The sequence below is a fragment of the Pleuronectes platessa genome, chromosome 22 (genome assembly GCF_947347685.1).
Source record: "Pleuronectes platessa chromosome 22, fPlePla1.1, whole genome shotgun sequence".
Taxonomy (NCBI): Eukaryota; Metazoa; Chordata; class Actinopteri; order Pleuronectiformes; family Pleuronectidae; genus Pleuronectes; species Pleuronectes platessa.
This window is the reverse complement of record NC_070647.1, coordinates 13,758,891-13,779,743: the sequence shown is the minus strand read 5'-3', so window position 1 is coordinate 13,779,743 and position 20,853 is coordinate 13,758,891. Positions and strand designations below refer to the sequence as shown.

The 20,853-nt window shown below is 45.5% G+C and overlaps 1 long non-coding RNA gene across 2 annotated transcripts; it reads left to right on the top strand.

The window, feature by feature from the left end:
- Positions 1 to 204: 204 nt before the first annotated feature.
- LOC128428629 (uncharacterized) lies at positions 205 to 6,087 on the top strand. Of its 2 annotated transcripts, XR_008333814.1 has the most exons (5): positions 205 to 1,047; positions 1,158 to 1,307; positions 1,412 to 1,571; positions 1,668 to 3,739; positions 5,346 to 6,087. It is a non-coding gene; the product is annotated as an uncharacterized LOC128428629 (long non-coding RNA). The 2 variants fall into 2 exon arrangements; XR_008333813.1 differs by having other exon boundaries at positions 1,412 to 3,739.
- The last annotated feature ends 14,766 nt before the right edge of the window (positions 6,088 to 20,853 follow it).

Genomic DNA, 20,853 nt, shown 5'->3' with positions numbered 1-20,853 from the left:
ACATCTAAAACAAAACAAAAATACATTTCAAACAAGTAAGTTCTTTATCTGTGACATGAAAAAGAATACAAATCTAATGTATATTGCCTTTTATTATTGGGTTGTCTCACTCCGCACCACTAGATGGTAGCCATCAACGTGACTCCTTGGGCACGCTCAACGAGCTGTTTCCGAAAGCAAAGCATTGTGGGAGTTTCCTCTTATACAAAGGGCTTAAAGCAACGTGACTCAAACGACAGTGACGGACTTTAGTCGAGAAGCAGACGTGAAGCCTGAGCTCCGCTGATTTATTAACATTTACCACCGTTTTTGGTTTAAATCTTTTTTTAGCTCCAGCTTTCACTTTAACAACCTTAGACTAACTTTTCATCCAGAAAGAAGAATCTAAATGAGACAAATCGCTCGGGACGAAAAACGTATTTTTCCTCCAAAGTTTTTTTTTGGGTCGGATATGTGCATAGAAAGAATGGAGACCAATCCTAAACGCGTGAAACCCGATTGCCTGCTTCATAGGACCGTGAAACTGGCGTCTAAACCGAGGTGGAGGCAGCTGGGGGCGGACGAGGCCCCGAAGCCGAGCCGGGCCTCCATCCGGAAACACCTCAAGCGCGAGCATAAGCGGGCCCATCTGGTTGAGCTCGCCCGAGTCCTGAGGCCCAACATCGGGAAGAAAGGCAAGGAAACGTCGATGTGTGAGCAGAGAACCGCCGCGGCCTACAACCGCCGACACCCGGGAACAATGGCGCCGCCGAACACCACCCAGTTCCTGATGAGTAACGCCGAGGAGGACATGAAGAGCAGAAACATCCAGGCTGATGCGGCCTCCACGGAGACATGGTCGTGTCTGTACAGCGAGTCCTTGTCCCCCAGCAGCGTGTACGCGGCCCTGGACTCTGCCTACGAGAGCTGCGTCGATTTCCAGATCCGAGACTTTGAGGAAATGTTCGCCCCGACCTGGTGAACGGCATCGAACGGTCTCCGCGGCCTTGTGGCACCGATCCGACCTCCTGTCCACTAGTGACAGTTACACAAAAGACAACCATGAAGGTGTGAATAGTTAAAATGTACAGTTTTGTGTTGTGCATATCATGTTTTGTTTTCGTGTTGCCCAGGTTATGTAATGTGGTTTTCATAGTTGGGCTTTATTTGTCTCACAGCGACGCACTGGAACGCTGCCCGCCCACTAGGGAGCGCTCCCGAGCTCCGGATGGAACCGATCCGAATCCCACCCGGGACGAACCGGGTCTACGTGGACCCGATCCAACTTCCTCAGAGCCCACTGACATGTACTTAGGACAAACATGAAGGTGTGATGAGTGTATGTCTCATATCATGTTGATCATGTTGCCCAGGTCGTGCTATGTGGTTGATGCGTCACGTGTTTCATGGTTGGGCTTTATTTGTCTCACAGCGGCGCACTTGGACGCTGCCCCACCACTAGGGAGCGCTACCGAGCCGTGCGTCGTCCAGAGGAACGAACCAAGCGCACTCCCCGGGGGCGACCCGGTCTACGTGGAACTGATCCCCGACCAGCTCACACCCACTGACATTTACATAGGCCTGACGTGAAGGTGTGCTGCATATCCTGTTTATCTCCTGTTGCCCAGGTCATGTAATGTGGTTGATTTGACGCATGATTTCATGGTTGGGCTTTATTTGTCTCACAGCGGCGCACTGGCGCTGCCCGCCCGCTAGGGAGCGCTCCTGAGCCTTGCGCCGTCCAGAGGAACGAAACCCAAACGCACCCGAGCTCTGCTCTGGCCACGGATTGTGAATAATCCAGGTAAACCCGGGCAGGTATCGTTGTTGCACCGACCACACCATTAGTGGTACTGAAATGTGTTGGCGATGAGTGGGAAGTGTTGCTTTCCACAGTCACTGTTGTCTGAGCGTTTTCCAGATCCCCTCCCCCCCACTCTCCCGCTGCCAGGACACGTGACTCCGCTGCGAGCAGGAGGCAGGACACCGGAGAGAGATCAGTCTGCACGTGACTGACATGAGGTGACATTCACTGTCCGTTGATTGTTGACTTATTTCCAGGGAAAGTCCAAAGGTCAAACTCTAATCTTGTTTATATGTCGAGGGTTGACAAGTTGTATTTATACTGTAAGATAAGAGAATTTATGATGAGAGTGTTTTTAATTAAACGAGGCTTGAAACGTATAAAACTGACCCTGTGTCTTTGTGTGAAATAAAGTGTTTTATTCAACGTACATACAAATCTGAACTAGTGTCTGAATAATATTACAACTTATGGCACCCTAGTGTCTGATAAGAGTATTGCTCTGCAAAGTTTAATCAATTTAATACAATAATGTCATGTCTTGGTTCAATTTCTAAATATAAGTGCTTAAATATATTGAATTCTTCATTATATATAGAGCAAATAAGTCTTGGTGTCGAATGGCACATTCCTCACTAATGATCCCATGAAAATTTTCTACTATTAGTTGTAATGCATGTTTATGTATAAAGTTGAGCAAATGCCCTGCCAGCTAACAACTAGCCGCTGTACCTTAAAACATGGGGAAATGTAAGTTTAACCATACGTAGCAGGAATGATTAGTATTCAAAGGTTAAAGTTGTTTCCTGGAGAAGCTGATCAAACGCACTGCTGAGTTGAAAGGCTCAAACTTGGACAATGGAGATCAATGTGGTGAGTCAAATGATCATAAATATGATAACGTATATTTTGCCATTTCAAGGCTGGTTTTACATATATCGAGTGGTATAAAACATTTTTACTTTCTGAACTCCTACTTTGTGTGAGGTTTATTATTCACCATCGATTCAGTTGAACATTTATAAACTTATTTTAAGTCCACCCTCAGGCTTTTTCTTACTTTTAAATTGGAAACTTTTTATGGAAGATACCAATAGATTTTTAAATAAGGTCTGCATAGCTGGTAATTGTCGCATGTGCAGGAAACTAATTAAGTAGAAGGAAGATAAAGGCAGTCTATTTACAAAGTAATAAACTGGGCATGTATAATTTACCAGTAGCTGCTGTTCATCACAAACTGCTGGTGGCCATAAAGCCATAAACACACTTCCAATTAATTCAATAATAAAGCAATCAATGTGCTTCCAAGCCTTGGTGACGCTGCTGAACAATTAAAGGGAAGTTTTATTATAGGAGCAAATCCTCAGAGGGTTTTCCAATTTGACATGATTAAAACCTTAAAATAGCCAGTTTCCTCTGCTCTGGTTTGACGTTGGAACAGGTCAGAGCCAGTACTCAAAGCGGCCACGTGATGGCAGTAGTGTCCATGAAACAATGGACCACCATGAACTCCTGCAGGTCAGAGATAATTGATGCCAGAGGGAAAGACACATACATCCTGACAAAATGAATTTGTTTTGCAGGACACTTCTATGAAGATTAGCAGGTGGTCTGGGTTTAGAGACTTAACTTAGTTCTCCACAGTTCAAGCTCATCCGTCATACAAGTACTGCTGTTCACTGCATGTGGCTCAAAGATGTTGGAAGTCCTTTTAAGGTGGTTCTTTGAGCAGCATGCTAAAATCCCATGTCTTTTTAAGGGAGAGAACTCTCCAGCGCCTTCTTATCTCCACTCTTTGAATCTCAGCCGTTTGATCCAGAGGCCGATAGCTCTGAGAAATGGCTGCTGCTAGTGTGTGTGTGTGACTCATGCCTTTTCCACCAGAAGCGGTCGGTCTATAGCCGCTCACCCTGTGGTCCAAGTGCTTCATGAGATGGTCGGCAATTACACCCAAAGGTGAGCTTTGTGTGTGTCTGTGTGTGGGGGGGGGGGGGGGGGGGGGACTTGGACAGGACAGCTGGCGGCTGATTAATGGATCCCGAGTGAGCTGCCACAGGATCGATGCCCTTGTGATTGGTGCAGTGTCGTGTACAGCTCACTTCTTTTTCTATCTGGTCGTTTGAAATGAAGGATTGAATTACTTGACAAGGTTTTGGTTAGATCAATGTTATTTGGTGTTTATTGGAGAAACTGGTTCATTTTTCAAGTGGTTCCCTTCCAATTTATTCTCTTTAATTGCTGCCACAACCCAGAGACTTGTTTTTGCAGAGCAGCTTTCTTTGGCTATGAGTAAAAACCCAGGTCAACATATGTATAGGTTCCAATAAATCAATAAAAAGGCTCCTGTTTATGAAACTCCCCAAAGTAACTTGTCTAGAGATGAATAATCACAACAGAGCTAATTAAGCTCCAGCTAAAGTTGCACACACCTCTGTTTTCCTGTCATTAGCACCAAACCAGTTATTTTCAGGTATCCTTCAGAGATATCATTTGGAAGGTTTGGGCCAATGACTTGACCAGAAATGATACATAAGACTTGTATTGAGATGATAAACAAAACGCATTCAAAAAGACTGAGGAAATATGAAGTCATAAATAATATATCTACATGGCAGAGCAATTGAAAAGGTGAAAAGTGTTTGTTTCCTGTCATTGTTTAGTGAGTAGCACAGCTTGAGCTCCATTGAGACAATTTTGGAATTTCAGGAGTTGCTTTTTTATTTCCCTTTACTTACCCATTGGGGGGGGGGGGGCTGGGGCCAGTCTCACTTGACAATAGGCGAGAGGCGGGGTACATCCTGGACAGGTTTCCAGTGAATGACAGGGGCAACATAAAGAAACAACCATTCACACCTTGGGGCAATTTAAAGTCTCCTACATGCCTTTAACCCCAATCAGCATGTGTGTGGACTGTGGGAGGAAACTGGTCTATAGAAAACCACTCTGCTGCCCACTGGGAACATGTATGTCTACTTGAAGCCTATGATACGTTTAAGTATATTATATTTAATATGTATTCTACCAAAGACACATTTTTGCAGTGACAAAGAATGTGTCAGACATATAGATTATGTAGGAAAATGAAACGTACAGAGCATTATTAAATATCTGTTTATATATACTGATCTCTATTTGTTTAGGAGTGTGTGCAATTTGGTGCCGCTCCAGGTAAAAACCGGGGTTTGGTGAGTTTTAAAGTGGTTTGATCAGGGGCCTGTTGGTCTTCGGTGGAGATGTTAGCCCCCTGAGGGCCATTCCAGTTTCGATGGTGTCGACTCAGGGTTTTTCTAGTGTCAGGATTACGTTGGGGCGAGTCAGGATGTGTTTCAAAAAAGGTCCTGGCTCAACTAAACCATCTCATGCGAATTGTCCAAACATCCCTCCTGGGTGCTCGTGACACTAAATCACCAACTGGGCCTCAGAACAAGCTGACCTCTGACCTCTCTGCAGAGAGGCTGATGAAACGGACGCCTCTCTCCAAAGGGATTCTTACATGTGTTATTGATGTCTTTCCAGAGGGAGTCTGTGTTTTTTTTATACCCATTGTCTGTCCCCACTTCAGCAGAGATATACTCTCTGCATGCTGGGAGGAAATTTGGGCACTTGGCTCCACATGAAGAGACGGGGCCGGCGGCCAAGAGCCGGGATTTGGCTCCGACGGGATTCTGGACACAGCTTCCGTTCAAATTGAAGCTCATAAAAAGAATCTGGTGTGTGTGTGTTGTTGTTTGTGTGTGTGTGAGCCCTACTTAAAGTGTGAAAACACATCAAGGATAAATGTCAGACTATACTCTGTGTGTGTGTGTAGGGAATTAAGAGGTACATTAATCTCCGCTCTGCTGACAGGCCTCTGATGACTATCTGTCTGCACTGATGTGTGGTGTTTGGTGTGAACTTCAGGACAAACCCTCAGGAGGAGTCGGATCAGGGAGAAGTTCTCTGCATGCATGAGCACATCAGGGATTTGAAGAAATTCAGCCAGAGATCCTTTCAATGAGAGAAGTGACCGGGGACATGTGAACGTTTTTGCGTTTTCCCTCTCATGACTGCAGCTTCAAAAGGGTTTCCAACAGGAGTTTTTTTTTGGGGGGGGGTAATCAGTACGGTGAATGATAAGCGTTAAAAGCACGTGTTCATCTTGTAAATGGGCGTCGATAGGCTTAGAACACAGGCTTAACTGGCCTGGTTTAAATCGATTGTCTTTGAGTGTGCAGAGTAATGCAGAACCAGTGCCTAGTATAAATAACAATAGGAATGTGCTTAGATAAATAAAGTTCCTCGAGACAGCAAATAATAAAACAATCCCATAAAAGTAAAATGGGATATTATGCATGATATTGAAATAACAAGTAACACTGCATGTGAACAAAAATATAATAATGTACTTTTACCGGTTGGTGTTATTTCCTGGAACTAGGGTCTTGTCCCCCAGGAGGAAGTGAAATGTTTAAAAGAGGGTTATAAATCATTTCCCTGTACAGTAGGGGGCAGCAGAAAGGTTGACACAGCAGCCATCTTGTGGATTACGAGCAGACAGGATCATTTTAACAGAATCTACTAGAGGGAGGGGAGTGTGGGTGTCTGAATTTTTTTTTTATGGAACCAGACTACAAATCTCCCTTTTATTTTTTGATGCCTAATCTTTATTTCTCATTTCCGCTTCGACATGAAATATTCCGCCACATAGTTTAGGGAGGGATTACAATTAATGTTTGATATTTATTAGTATTTATATGATCTTAAGTCTTTACAATTTTGACAGTAAGTTGATATAACAACCCTGAACATAAACAGCATAAACAACAGTTAGTTTCACTTTAGTTCCCCCATTGCTTTTGTATATTACTTTATTCAATTTTCAGCCCACAATGGAAACCCTATATAGCCCTACATTTCACAACTGAAGTGCCCAAACAGCCAGGGAGGGAAGAAAGGGGGAGTCAGGGGTGAGGGGAGGTCATGTTCTGTTTTCTGTGACCTTCACTGTGAAGTGACAGGGAAAGAGCCAAGAGACACTGAGGTGGTCACGTTCACCTCCTGACACTCCACGCACTCATGTGCAAAAGCCCTTGTGTAACAGCAGCGTCTCACCTACACACACAAGCACACACAACAGTTTTTGTGCACAAACCTCCACATCATAACGTTTTTATATAAATATATTCTGGGTCACTCTTTTTTCCAAAGGTGTAGACTTGTGTTTAGATCGTCCTTCGCTGGCATTGGCAAAGTGGGTCGGAGCAGACTGAGAATAGAAACCATCTTTGAGAAAAAAATATTGTGTGTGTTTGTGTACTTTGGGTCCATTCTCATCCAATAACCTGGAGGACATTGTGACCTATGCCGCAGTCAGCCCCCAGGGAGCAATCTCCCTGTGTCAGGGTCCATAGGAGACTTGGTGTGAACATGCTTTTCAAGAAAAACTCAGCGGCCACACTCGCACAATAACACTCTGGAAAGCACTCCGCCCCCCCCCCCCCCCCCCCCAGTGTGATCAGTTACAGCCACTGAGCTGCTCTGGTGGAGTAGTGGGGGGGGGGTTAAAGGTCACGTCCAGAGGCCCCTCAGAGGTCGTGATGAAGACAGGGGGAGTGCATTATGAGGGAAATTGATTGTAGCCACGTCTGAAAACTTCAGGTCAACAAATCCTCTCCTATCGCACAATAACGACGTGCCAGTGTGTTCTGTTTCCAGACCTGAGACCCACTCAAACCATCCGTTACACACACTCAGGCATAAGGGAAAAAATAGGGCAATGAGAAGGGGGCAGTGATGTAACCCTGAGCGTCCTCTGGGAGTTGACCCCCTCTGCCATACTGGCTCATTAGTCAAAACAGTCCAGGCCGAGGAACTGAGGGATGTTTGTGCCACATCTATTTCTGTCCTTGTCCACCCCCCCCACTTTTACCGTTGACCCAGCAGTTTCAGGGAGCCGGTCAGATGAAGACGAGTGAGGCTGTGACCCGGTGTCCACAGGTGGGATTTGCTGGCATGTGGGGATGGTCCTGTAACTGTGTCAAGGACGAGGGCAGACAAACCTGGTAAATCCAGCGAGAGAGAGAGTGAGAGAGCATCTGATTGGTCCAGAAATGGAAAAACATTCTGCTCCAACATCCCCTTCAGAAGTAAATACATTTTGTGTGTGCTGTTTTACTGAGCACAAGCAGAGCCCTGGCCTCTTTTCATTTCCCTCCAGTGCTTCTTCTTGTCCCGAAAAATAAAAACACCAGGAAATGGGATTCAGACAATTTCTCTGCTCTAACTTTTCTATTCAGATAGATATTTTTTCCCTCCTTGTGGCGAGGTAGTTCTTTTTAAACCATGGACCATTTCGTATATTGGCAAAGTCCGATTTCTCGGCGCGTCGTTAACCCGTGTAGCGTCAGCTTCTGTCACCCCAGCCGCCGGGGCAGCTGGGGTCATGGTCGGATATCGCTGGGGGCAGCAGCGTGGAAACAACAGATGGTTGAGTTAGCACCTGAGCAGAGCGTCAACTCAAGCCAGTCGAGGCACGTATAACGGTGCCGCCGCCATCTGAGCATCCGCCAACATCAATAAGCCAACCTCAGCTTCTCCCAGGGCTCAGGTGTTTCCTGTAGGCTCACAGCTTTTACTGGCCGGTGTCTTGGTTACCGTTTGTGTTCCATGCGGCGCCTTTGACCCCCGAGCTCCTCAAACCTCCACTTCATATATGACATCCAATAAAGCAGAAATACCTTCTGATAACCATTTCCAATAAAATGAAGACAACCGCCTTTTTCTTTATGGCTGTAATATCCTACGCGCGAGGTATTGAGCCTCACTGATCTCCTGGTGTGTTTCAAATTACTATTCTATCGAGCTCGATAGTCACAGTGCGGTGACTGTGAGAGTTATACACCCACTGGAGCCCCATGTAGGTAAAACAATGACACCCCCATGATGCTGTAAGCGTCCATAAAGTTATGATAGATGATATATACCTGCAAGGTTATGAGCCTATAAATGAATTTGACAACATTTAAACACGGAATGAGAATTACATCCACTATGTATCCCATTGAAATACACCAAGGGAACAAAATCTTGGCAGGATACATTTGAAAGTTCCAGGTGTATATATTATTTAAAGGAATATTATTGATCCACGTTGCACAAATTGTAAAAAATCAATAAAATGTTGATTTGTGAGTTTAACAGTAAAACTGGCATTGCACTGTACACATTGTCTCTCACTCCTGTTTGATGTTGAACTCAGGTGGGACTTGGTGTCTTGTTTTATAATTAACGCTTGTGGCTGAGATTAGCTGCCGCGGCCTCTGGGCCCCGGGCTGTGTCATGTGGCCGAGGCGAAGATGAAGTGTAATAAGCTCGAGTCAATGCAGAGCTGTGAGTTTTGGCAGGAGCTGAATAAGATGGAGGGAGATCGATACGATGAGAGAGCCAAGGACAATGTGAGCCTGTCCCCCCCACCTCCACCACCACCACCACCCCATCACCTGCTGCTGGACACGCTGCCCGTCAGCTATTTGTCACCTGGTGTTCACACACGGAGAGAGGTGCAATCATAGAGACACAGTGTCTCACACACACACACACACACATCACTCTGTCAGCTGCGAGTCCTCCATGTGGCTTACTTTGGTTTCAAAGCACACACACCGTTGGGTCGTGCACATGCATTCGTCACATGGAAGACGTCGATGCATGCATCTGCCTCGTGTGTGTGGACAGTAAACGACACGTGCCATCAATACACGCACAGTGGCTTCATAAGACGAGCGACAACGAGCGTCCAGACTGTCCAAACAAATGAAAATGAAAATAAAAAACAAGCCTCGAGGACAAATGCCCTGCAATCGATCAGGCCTACTCTTCCCTCGAAAGTGCTGGGGACCAAAGAGGAAGATTGATTTTTTGCTAAATTCTGTGTGATGAAGGATGACTCACACAGCCTCGCCGCCTTGAGAGGGTGCGGGGGGGAGGGAGAGAAAATCAGGAAAGTGACAGGACGTCAGCAAACACAACAAACCTCCTGCACCCTGAAGATGAGATGGGCCATTATCACCTGTTTCGATCTGATACCATTAAATGAAAAAAGTTTATTTACTTTCGGCCGGCCTGCAGCAGTTGGGGGGGGGGGGCAGCCTTGCCCTCGGTGGTCGTCCCTGTCAGAAACCGTTCACGCTCGCTCCCGAGCACGAGAGCTAAATGCGTTCTGTTTTATCCCCAGACTTTTGTTTAGTTCTGTGAGCTCTCCCAGAAGAAACGTGTCAACTTGTCACCGTGGATCTGGATCAAAGTCAGTCACAGAGGCCTCGGCGGCCGCGTCGACACGAATACCACGTTACAGTATGTATCTAAACAAACGTGTCCGCTCGGGCAGAAGGAGAATATTGAAGGATTGTCAGCGGCGGTGATAGAAACAGCACATGACACAGAAACAGCTCAGGGACAAAGACATACAGCTCACTATAACATTACTTTATATACACACACGCAGGCCCCTCTGTATGTCTGCAGGCAGCCGTACACAAATACATGTACGTTATTAAACTCATTTCAACAAGAGCATCTTATTAAATGTTTCTAAATGTTCCCTGTAAAACGAGGGTCATGATTCTGGCCAATCTGGAGCCTGTGTTTTGTTCTGACGAGTTACTTTTGGAACTTTTGTCAGACTTCTTCATGTGTTCATCGACTCTACCTCCACTTAGGAGGTTTTCTTTGCATGTGTTTGTTTGTCAGCAAAAACCTCACCACAGATTGCCATGAGTCATCCTCTGGGGGCGATGAACATCTGTTCAGGATTTGGTGCCAATCCACCTCAGAGATGTTGGCTTGTTGAGATTAGCCGTTGTTTGTTTTTAGCACCAAATAGTTTATTAAATTCAGGAGGGTACATCCTCTGGGAACCAAGTTTCATCCAACAATTAATGAGATATTCCAGTTTGAGCTCATTAACATTATCGTCTGCAGAGAGAGACAACACCAGCAGTGGATTACTTGTTCAGGGTTTAATGCACCACATGCCCGAGGTGCTGATCTGCACAGCAAACACATTTAGCTGATATTGTGTATAGAAGACCCGCAGGCTGAATGATCTGTGTAGGCCTTCACACTGCACTCGGCCTCAATTACCAACACAACCACTCGATGTAAAGCATCGGACATGGGAGCAGAGCATGTCTGTCCTCTTGTTCTCTGCTGGTTGCTCTGGTTTGACTGGTAATTAATGTTCAACTAACAGTGGTTTAAAGTCCAGTCTACAGATGAGACTTTGACTTAGCTCGAGAAAAGACTTTACAGGTAAACTTTACACATTTTGTGTCATTTAAAAATAATTACATCCAGTAAATTAATATGTTAGCAAGTAATAGCTGTTTTGCTAAAGGAGACACATTATGATTTTAAACATCTGTAAAATTAAAAACCTGAAACGCCCACTAGGCTAAATACTTGACATCATGTCCTGTGACATCACAATGCCCCACATTTGTGTAATTCACTCTGAGCCACTACAGTCTCTCACGCCCCCTAAGTCGAGCTAAGCGTTGGCCGACATCCTCTACACGTGTCGGAAAATGTGGACCAATCACAACAGAGCGAGCCAGCTGGCCAATCAGAGCAGACTGAGCTTAATCGGGAGGGGGGGGGGGGCTTAAAGAGGCAGGAGCTAAAATCAGGTGTTTCAGACAGAGGCTGAAGAGAGGACCTGCAGCAATGGAGCATCTGAGGGAAATGTTTTATGAACATTAGAGCACTTAATCCTTTTAAAGTAATATCCTAAATTAAAATTATTAACCTGAATATGTCCTCTTTTAAACTGTTAAATAATTTTTTCCGTAATCATCAGCCGCAATGACCTGCACAATAGCCTGATGCTTCTTTCATATGTGAAGGTCCAACAATTCATGCTTAAATTGGCTTTTGTGGCCAATTAAAAAAAAGACAGCTTGTAAGTCAAAGTCATTAAGTGTGGTGACGGTCTTAAGTACTGTGGCATGTTGTCTGTCGGCTGCTTACATTGTGTTTCCTGTGCCATTTGGTCAGATTAGGTGAAGACAGTTTATCTTGTTCATTGTTTACTAGAAACTGTGAGTCACGTGAAGTGAAAAACACGCCGATTCATTTACTCGACTCTTCAACCTCTCACCTTCTCTATCGTGCGGCTTTAATCAGCTTCAGTTTCTTGAGGTGCAAACACATGTTAATAAAAGGGACGACGGGTCACAGGTCTTTAATACACCTACTCATGTGGATCATTGAGACGAGATGAAACGAGGCTTCCCCCCCTCGTCCCCCTGCTGGTATACATTGTTCAGAGCCCTCTCCATCCCTCTCCCTCTCCATCCCTCTCCCTCTCCATCCCTCTCGCGTCCCACCAGTCAGTTTCCCTTGACAACCGAATCTACTGTTCATAATCATGCAAATGATGTGGATCTCAGGGCCAAATAGCTGCTCATAAACAACCCGAGCCTTCCGACCAGCCACATGTTTCCCTGTCGGAGGCCGGGGGCGTGGGTTTAATTGAATTTTTGCAGCAGGTTTGTTTGAGTGTGTGAGTCCTTTGACAAATTCAAGCCTCCGTCTCACAAAGAAAAGGACTCACTGACTTGATTTTCCGTCCCCAAACTGTGGAAGAATCTATTTCTGCGGCGTCCATACAGTCAGTGAAGCCTTTTCTGGTCCGTCAGTACTAATACTTTGTATCAGCCAACCGATGAAACCCTTGTTTTTTTCTTTTTTCACCACTCCATCTTCCATTTCCAAGCAGAACAAACAGTCCTTTCTTCCCTTCCATTTTTTTCCCCCTCATTCGTCCATCAGAGTAATTGCACTCCTTCCAGGAATAGAAAAGGAGCTGCCACGGTCTGTCAGGGAGCCGGTGGTTAAAATGTCCTTCAGGAGACCGTTCCTGCAGCAGCCTGGAGTTTGGCTTCGCTGCTGAACAGTTTGAGAACTTGTTCGCACCTCGAATGTGTCACCCGAGTTTATCTTCCCCCCCCAGGACTCACCACATCCACGCAGCAGTTTTTGTTTGTCTGAATCTGCAGCCGAATCGCTCATGTCAACGTACAGTTCTTTCCTGCATATATAGATTATGTTTTTTCCCCCGACAGTTACTTTGGTTTACAGGGACATAGTTTTGTGTTGCTCTGGATCTTAATGGAAGTAGTAAACTGTTGAGTGTGTCCATGTGAGATCACAGCAGGAAAAGGTCCACAACGTTTACAGTGAGCCATGTTTCTAAACACTTAAAGGACACAAAACTGAACAAATTAACGCAAGAATGTCAGGATTTAAAAAACGGTGCCGTATGTGGAGAACCCCTTAAAACATGTCGACTCGGACAAAGATGACACAATCGAAAATATTTGGCGACAGGGGTCAACGCAGGTGTCTAGCTACCAAAAAAGAATATAAATGTGAACAGGAAAAGTCAGGATTGGATGAGAGCCAGTAGGATTCATCATCAGGGTACCATGAATATCTGCACAAGTTGTTTGCATGGAAATGGAAATGGAAGGAAAATGTCTGCACCCGATTTTCCGGACTCTTTCCACGATTTCATGTCTGAAAACTGCAAATGAGTTAAAACTAAACTTTTAAAAGCAAAGTTTGTGAATACTCCTGTACGCCCTTGTGGTTTATATGGTGCAGTTAACTTAATCAACTTGGACATTTATAAAAAAAAAATTCCGAGACTCACTTTACTTACGTCCATCACTTCCTACGTCTCGTCTCTTTGCTTTTGAAATTCAGACAGTTTAATTTCTCATATAGGAGCTTTTTTTGAGCTGCGACAAGGACAAGTTATTCACTGGCAGCCTTGAACACGATGTCATTGCTGTCTCTCTTTGTCCACACTCGCGCCCGCCTGCGTCCTCTTCCTGTCTGCTTGTTCTCTTCTTCTTCTTCGGTCACCTTTTCCTTTCATCAATCAGTGTTTCCTCCGAGAAGAAGGGGGCGGGAGGATGTCGTACGAATGCTGAAATTGTCACAATGCTCGGATGATTAATGGGGCTCGAGCGGACTTCCACTGAAAAGGTCCAACTGAAAATATTTTCACTGACATTTGAATATATTTGTGTTCTTTTTTTTAAATAGATAAATATTGTTTTCATTTATTCAGCGTGTCGCCAAACATTCAACCCACCACATCGAGGCAGCACAGTGTTTCTCACGCTGCAAAACCTTTCAAATACTAAGTCCTGTTAAATAATATGTGGTGATGTGGTCCACTTCCAGTCGGACTCAATCTGTACTGTTTGTACTAATTGCTGCGGTTTGGCTTATACCTCCTGCAACGCCTTATGAATATCAGTGGTGGCTACAGTGTGCGCGTGTGTGTACTTGTGTATGTGTGTGTGTGTGTGTGTGTGTGTGTGTGTGTGCACCCTCACCCTCACTGTAAATTATCTCATCTCTGTCATTAGCCAATCTTGTGAATCTGCCTCCCCCGCCAGGCTTGCTGCTAAAATGCTAATGAGGCTCGTGCACTGCAATTACCGTAAAACAAAACGCACACACACAAAACGTCGAGACACACACCCCGCTCTCCCTCGCTCTGTGCCACCCGGGAGGGAGGCATAACGCCCCCCCCCCCCCCCCCCATGGAGCGCCCCTGACTCAAATCGATGAACAGTCTTGACTTTAGGCTAAATCAATCTGAGACTTTATATTAGTCCAATTAAAACTGAATTAAGAGCATTTTGTCCCGCTGCTCGGGACGCAGATGGAGGTTGAAAGCAGGATCTGCTTTTTGATTGGTCGGTCCATCACCTCGGCTCATACCACACACTTTATGGACACGGCAGCTCCCACAGAGGAAGCCCCAGCGTCTCGATCGCCACCTGGTGGCTGGCTGCAGTGTGGGTCATACCTCTCCCCTCCTCTATGTTAGTGGATGGGACATAGACAATACATTTTCTTCAGAGATGGTCAGTTTTATGTAGTTCTTATTATATTAAATTCTTGTATCAATTTATTCCCTTCCATACTAACATGCCTGAAAATGAAAACAGATATTTTACCAGAAAAATGCCCAGAGCAAGTGAATTGGACATTTTAATTCTCCCATGCAGCCCCTCTAGAAATTTAGGGAGAATGTCCAGACATGTGTGTGTGTGTCTGAAACCAGCATTAGAGACAGACAGACTGAGAGAGACAGAGAGACGAATTACATGTGACACAGGTCGGTAGTGAGGAATCAAAGCAAGGATGTCACAGCCACATGATCGCTGCCTTTAGCCGGTCCAGCCACCCACACAGGGATTAATGCCGAACAATTTTTTTTTTTTTATGTGAAGACACACACACACACACACACACACACACACACACACACACACACACACACACACACACACACACAAAAAGTAGTTCAACATGGCTGGGTTGGGTGGCTGGCTTAATTTATGCTGATTAATCTGTGCAGCTCAGAGAGGCTCCCGGTGCTCTGACTCCTGCTCCCACAGCAGGAGGATTCTCCTTCACACCACGTATCCTGTTGCATTTCTCCTTTCATTTGTCGTTCTTAATCTTTCATGGTGTGGACGCAGATTAGCACACAGCGATCCAGGCATGAGGGTTGTTTTGTGGGAGACAGAGGGAGGGGGGGGGGGGGGGGGGCATCTTGTTTGTGTGCCGTTGCCAGGTAGAGCTCTGTGGGGATTTGCTCATGCGTATGCAGCCGTCTATTGTGCATGTGTGTGCTTGTGTTTTGGAGAAATTACTATGGGAGGCTGTGCATTTACCCAGCATGGCAAAAAATCATTTTGTCGACTGGGTGGAAAATCAGTGACATGTCCCTTCCTCAGCTCTGCAGAGACCCAGAGGGAAGGTTCGGGGTTCCACGTGGTCCACATGGTGGCGCTGTGACTCAGCATCAAGCCTCTCTCTAAGTGCCCCTGACACTTGCTCCCTGTTCTCACCTGATTCCCTCCTTCTCCCTCCATCACTATCTCTCCTGTCCTCCTCTGTTGATAGAGGCTGAATGTCACACCATCTGTCGCGGCATGTCGGAGTCTGCAAGGGGGGAATGTTTTATCAGCGCTGCTCCTGGCATGGACCGAGGCCTGGCCTGGGTTTGGTTGTGTACACTACTCCTCAGTACACACTCACACGCACACACACACACAGGGACGTGCACAGACTTTTGATTGGCCATTGCTCTAACCTGCTCTGATTGCTCTAATACTTTAAGCTATATCTTAAACCAAGGCTTAAGCAGCTATATGATTTTGAGTCTTGAGCTTTACACCTTTATCCAATTCCAAACCACAGTATTCAACCTTTAGAAATAAACTCAGATCATCATGAGTTGGCATTGCGTGCATCCTGTAAAGAAATAATCAACAAAGTGAATTTAGCAAATTCTGACTCCCGGTCAGTTCCCTCCGAGCAAGGTTGATTCTGCCCAGATCTGGCCCGCACTGCCAAACTGTCAGCCGACCCACATACAGCGTGGAATGATGGAACTTGGTCCACTCCGGTTTGCCAGATCTTGGCAACAACTACGCCACAGCACTGCCACATGTCCACCAAAGGGGACAAAGGTGGCCAATATATGCTTTGTGCTATTCCGTTCTTATTGATCATTTACCACTTGGGCCACTCAAGGTTAAAATCCAGATTACCCTTTGTCTAGAGCACTGTATGTTTGCCAAAATAACCCCTATTGGTTTTGGGATATTTGGGCCAGATTGGCTATTTCACAAGTGGGCCACTTTAGCCTCACACACACACGTACAGACCTTAGAGTATATATGAGCAGTGAATATAGGGTATGGACTTTTCTTATTTGAACTCTGAGTTTGGTTAATTGCATTTCGGTTTGGCGCGGCTGATGGTGGGAAGTGGACGGGGTCGGGGAGAGGGTGGGTTGGGGGGTGGGGGGGGGCGAAAGAGGAGAGAGAGCGAGAGTCGGTTAATTCTGTCTGAGCTGGGAGCCTCAAGCCTCCAGTCAGAACATGGGGGCTTGTCTCTTCTGGTTCCAGATAGCGCAGTGAAATGCCCCGTGGAGGAGACGCATGGGCAGCGACCAAAGGAGAGTCTCTCTCGGGTGGGAGGGGGGGCGAGGGTTTTTTAATAAGGGTATTCACATATATCTGTGTGTGTGTGTGTGTGTGTGTGTATGTTGCAGTTAGAAAAGAAAGGCCCTGATTAGACTCCTGCATCACCAACACATACACATAGCCTACACACTGGGTTATTTTTAGCCGCTGTCGCACTCTTTGCCCAACCCCTTCTCTTCCCCCCCCCCACCTTCCACCAGCGAAGGACGATTCATCAGATAGCATGGTTTATTTTTTGGGGGGGGGGGGGATCTTCTTTTGGCTGTTTTTCTTTTTTCAGACTGCTGTGGGACTTATCAAGGTCTCAGAAAGAGACACCAGGGTACATGAAGGATGAGACAATGAAGACAAAGGGCAAAAATCAATCCTTCCCTCCGCCCCCATTTTGTCTGCATCCACTCGTCCTTCCCCTGGTCTCATTTTCTCCCCTCCTTTACTGTATCTGACACACTTGCACGGAGACAGTTATAAATGTGTGTGTGTGTGTCCTCCAAAGCGCCTCTCGTTGTTGTAAACACGGATATTGAACAGTGACCATTAACGTCCCGGTGTAATCAATACCGGCCCTGTGACAGGGCCCTGGAGCACGGCCTCCAGATGTGGTGTCCATCACTTCCTGGGCGGGCACTTAACAGATGCTGGAGTACAGTTGTTCATTCACATAAACACATCTGCACATTTTCCACCTTGCACGGTGTCGATGGCCTGGATTTGAAAAGCAAACCTGCTGGAAAATGGAAAATCCCCCCGGGGGGAGTGATGCCCTCTGTACAGTAAATTAGGCGATTTCTATTTCGGTAATGGTCTCCATCTTTTTCCGATGTAACGTGGTGTCGATTGTGGATAATAGATTGTGGATAATAGATTGTGGATAATAGATTGTATCTAGACGTGACTCTACAATTGATGCAGTCTTTTACTACCATCAGAGCCGGTCCTAGCCTTTGTGGGGCCCGTAAGCAGAATTTGATTCGGGGGCCTGCAACCCCTCGGTGCCACGAATTTGATTGACCTTGGTCAAGATCCATTGGCTATGTATATACACACACAATAACACACTGTAACATGTGGTTAGTGGCTTGTGGCTAAAACATACACAGAATAACTGACTGTGGTTTTAAAGTGAGTGCCTGTGTATCGTTACCTTTCTTGCTTTCTTCCATCCCAAAATTGGGATAAAAGATCTATTATTAGGATCCAGATAAACATCTGACAAGCAGTAAAAAAAAAAAACGTTTAAAATGAAACAAAGAATGAAAGGAAAACGAAAGTAAACCCACCTCCCTTTTAAAATAAGGCAAAACAAAAAAGCTTCTATATTCATAGTCATTTCTTTGTCTTAAAAGAATAATCAGAAACTGTTACAAGTACATTTTCTGCCAATTGACCAATTCATTTATCCTCTTGCCTAATTATGTCTGTTTCTACAGAGACCTAATTATTGGAAAGGAGAATATATCTTCTTGAATCTTCTTTTGTCTTATGACTGTGCAAGTGTCCTTTCCCATTAACCAACTTCACCAGGAAAGAAAAATATATGAAACCAAAAAAGTTTCAAGCGTATTAATAAGTGTCACTTTGTTCGGCCTTTTTAAAACCTCCAGCAGCAGCACAGAGGCAGATGAGAGCCACAGGGTCTCAGGTGAGTGCTGCTGCTTTTCCATTGTGGCGGCTATAAGTGTGCTATATTTAAGCTGATATGGTTTTAACATCTTCTCATGGAATACCACATCGCTTTGAAAAGTAGCTCTTGTCACTCAAGTGCCACTTCACCTGCAGGCCCCGCGGAAAACTGTAAAATATGAGTTACGGAATAAATCTTCCCTTCCGAGCTCACCAGCTTAAACCGAGATCGGCCTTAAACACAGCCTAATTTTTGGGGTAATTTTTCTCTGCGTGTTTCACCCCGGGGGGAAACATAGCGGCATAATTAATTTGCTTTTCGGCAAAAATGACTTTGGAATTAGTTTGAGCAAAGCTGCAGCGATTTCTTAATCCTTTGTGCTGGGAGGAGAGTGTCAGCGGGGGCAGTGGCAGGATTAGATGGACTGTATTAACGGCGACGTGGTGTAGTGGTGGCGGTGACCTGTGGGAGTCTGTCCCACTGTGTGTGTTTCTGTTGTGCCTCGGCGTGGCTCCGTTTGTTTTCCCCCTCGGCGTTCGATGCTCTGTCGGCTTCAGGTAATTAAGTGTCAGCTCGCTCCCGTTGTCAATAAAGTGCTTTGCTCCGCATTAACCCGCTCGCCCGCTCGTGTGTTCCCGCACCTCTGCTCTAAGCTTCCTCACTCGAGCAGGAGTGCACACAGGAACGCCCACACTCCCACTGCACCACTCCCGCAGCCCATTATTTCAATCATGTTCCAGGAAAACGTTATCGTGAACTCTGAATTAAGGAGTATTATTTTTCAAAATAGCCACGATTTGCTTTCCTTGTTTTTTAAGAACAAAATAATGCTCCACTGCCCTCTTTAGATTGAACCTGTCAAGAAGATGCTGCTTTGTATGAGAGTCAAAATTGTGGTTGCAGCTTTTCATTAAAACCAAGCTAGCCTAAGTCAGGTTAGTTTGCTGTAATCAATCCTCCATGTTGACTTAAAGTTTAGGTCAACACGAGGCTTCACTGGTCGAAAGAAGGTTTCCTCTCTTTGCCGCTGCAGCCCAGGGAAAACGCAGAGATGATTACAAAATAAAAGCCAACTTTGAATTATCAAGTTATTAAATTCTAGCTTAGGATAAACACAAGAATGCATAGTTAGACAGAATGAGGACTGTTACAGTCACTTAAATTGGGATCATGGTGTCACAGCTACAGGATAACCTTTAGCAGAGCAGCCAAACAGGGACTGAAACCGTCCTCTGTTGTTCCCACAGTCTCCTCGCTCCCGCTCCGTTTCATTAGCACCGATATCTTCTGGAGCTAAAGGTGGACGTGATTGATAGCGATGCACAAAGATGACTGGATCGTGTCACTTCCCTCCACAGGTCATTAGTGGCAGCGTAGACATGCAGCAGCTCCAGTGAGATGAGATCACATCAGCTCCGTCATCCCGTCGGGGCCCCAGCACATAAATCAAAGCCCATCAGAGTTTCGGGCGTTTTACAGGGTTTGACTTGTAAGCTCTTCATCGCTGTGTTTACCGGGAGTGACACTGACAGAGTGGAGGGATTTGAAAGATTAACCGAATGATTGCATGTGCGACAAGAGAAGGTGGGCTGAACATACCCAGGGATCCTTTATCGCAGCTAATAGGCGAGTTTACTGCTTTGTTTTTATGCTCCCAGCAATTGCTAATAAATGACTTAATTAATAGAACCCAAAATATGTGAGGAGTTTTCACAATTAATATTTGGGGCCATAAAATAATGAAAAGTATTGATCATTATTTTCCCATATTTACATTTTTTTAAGTATGTTTGCTCAAAAACAATTACTTGAACAATCCATCGAGTAGTTACGATATAATTTTGTCTTCGGGAGACACAAATATGTTGGACAGGTTGAGCTGTCTCCCTCTGAAAGCTTACGGACAAAACGCAGTACCACCCAAAGTCCAGGGGGGGCAGTGAAGCCAGTAGTTCAAGTCAGATCATAAGAAGGGAGTAATCCCAATTTCACAAACTCTGCGCTGCCCCCTAGTGGATGTATCCCTCAACAACCATGCCAATGTAAAGGACGCCTGGAAGTAAATCCCACATAAGGGAAAGTGTCTCTGTGTGTGTAGTGTATGTGTAGTGTAGGTATTCTACCTCCACAACACATGAAGGATATAACCGGAACATGCTGTCAAAGGCGGCTGGTAAGAAGCTAATTTTACTGTTTGGTGTACATCTATCTCCTATCAACAGACAAACACACACACACCACACAAACCCTCACACACGCATACCAACATCCTTAGGGAGTCAGTTCTAAGTTTGGGTGCTGCTAAGTCTTGCCAGGAAACCCTATACCCCTCATTGTCCCCGGGACGCGAGCACTTCACATATGACATTTGAAGAAAGAAGGTGCGA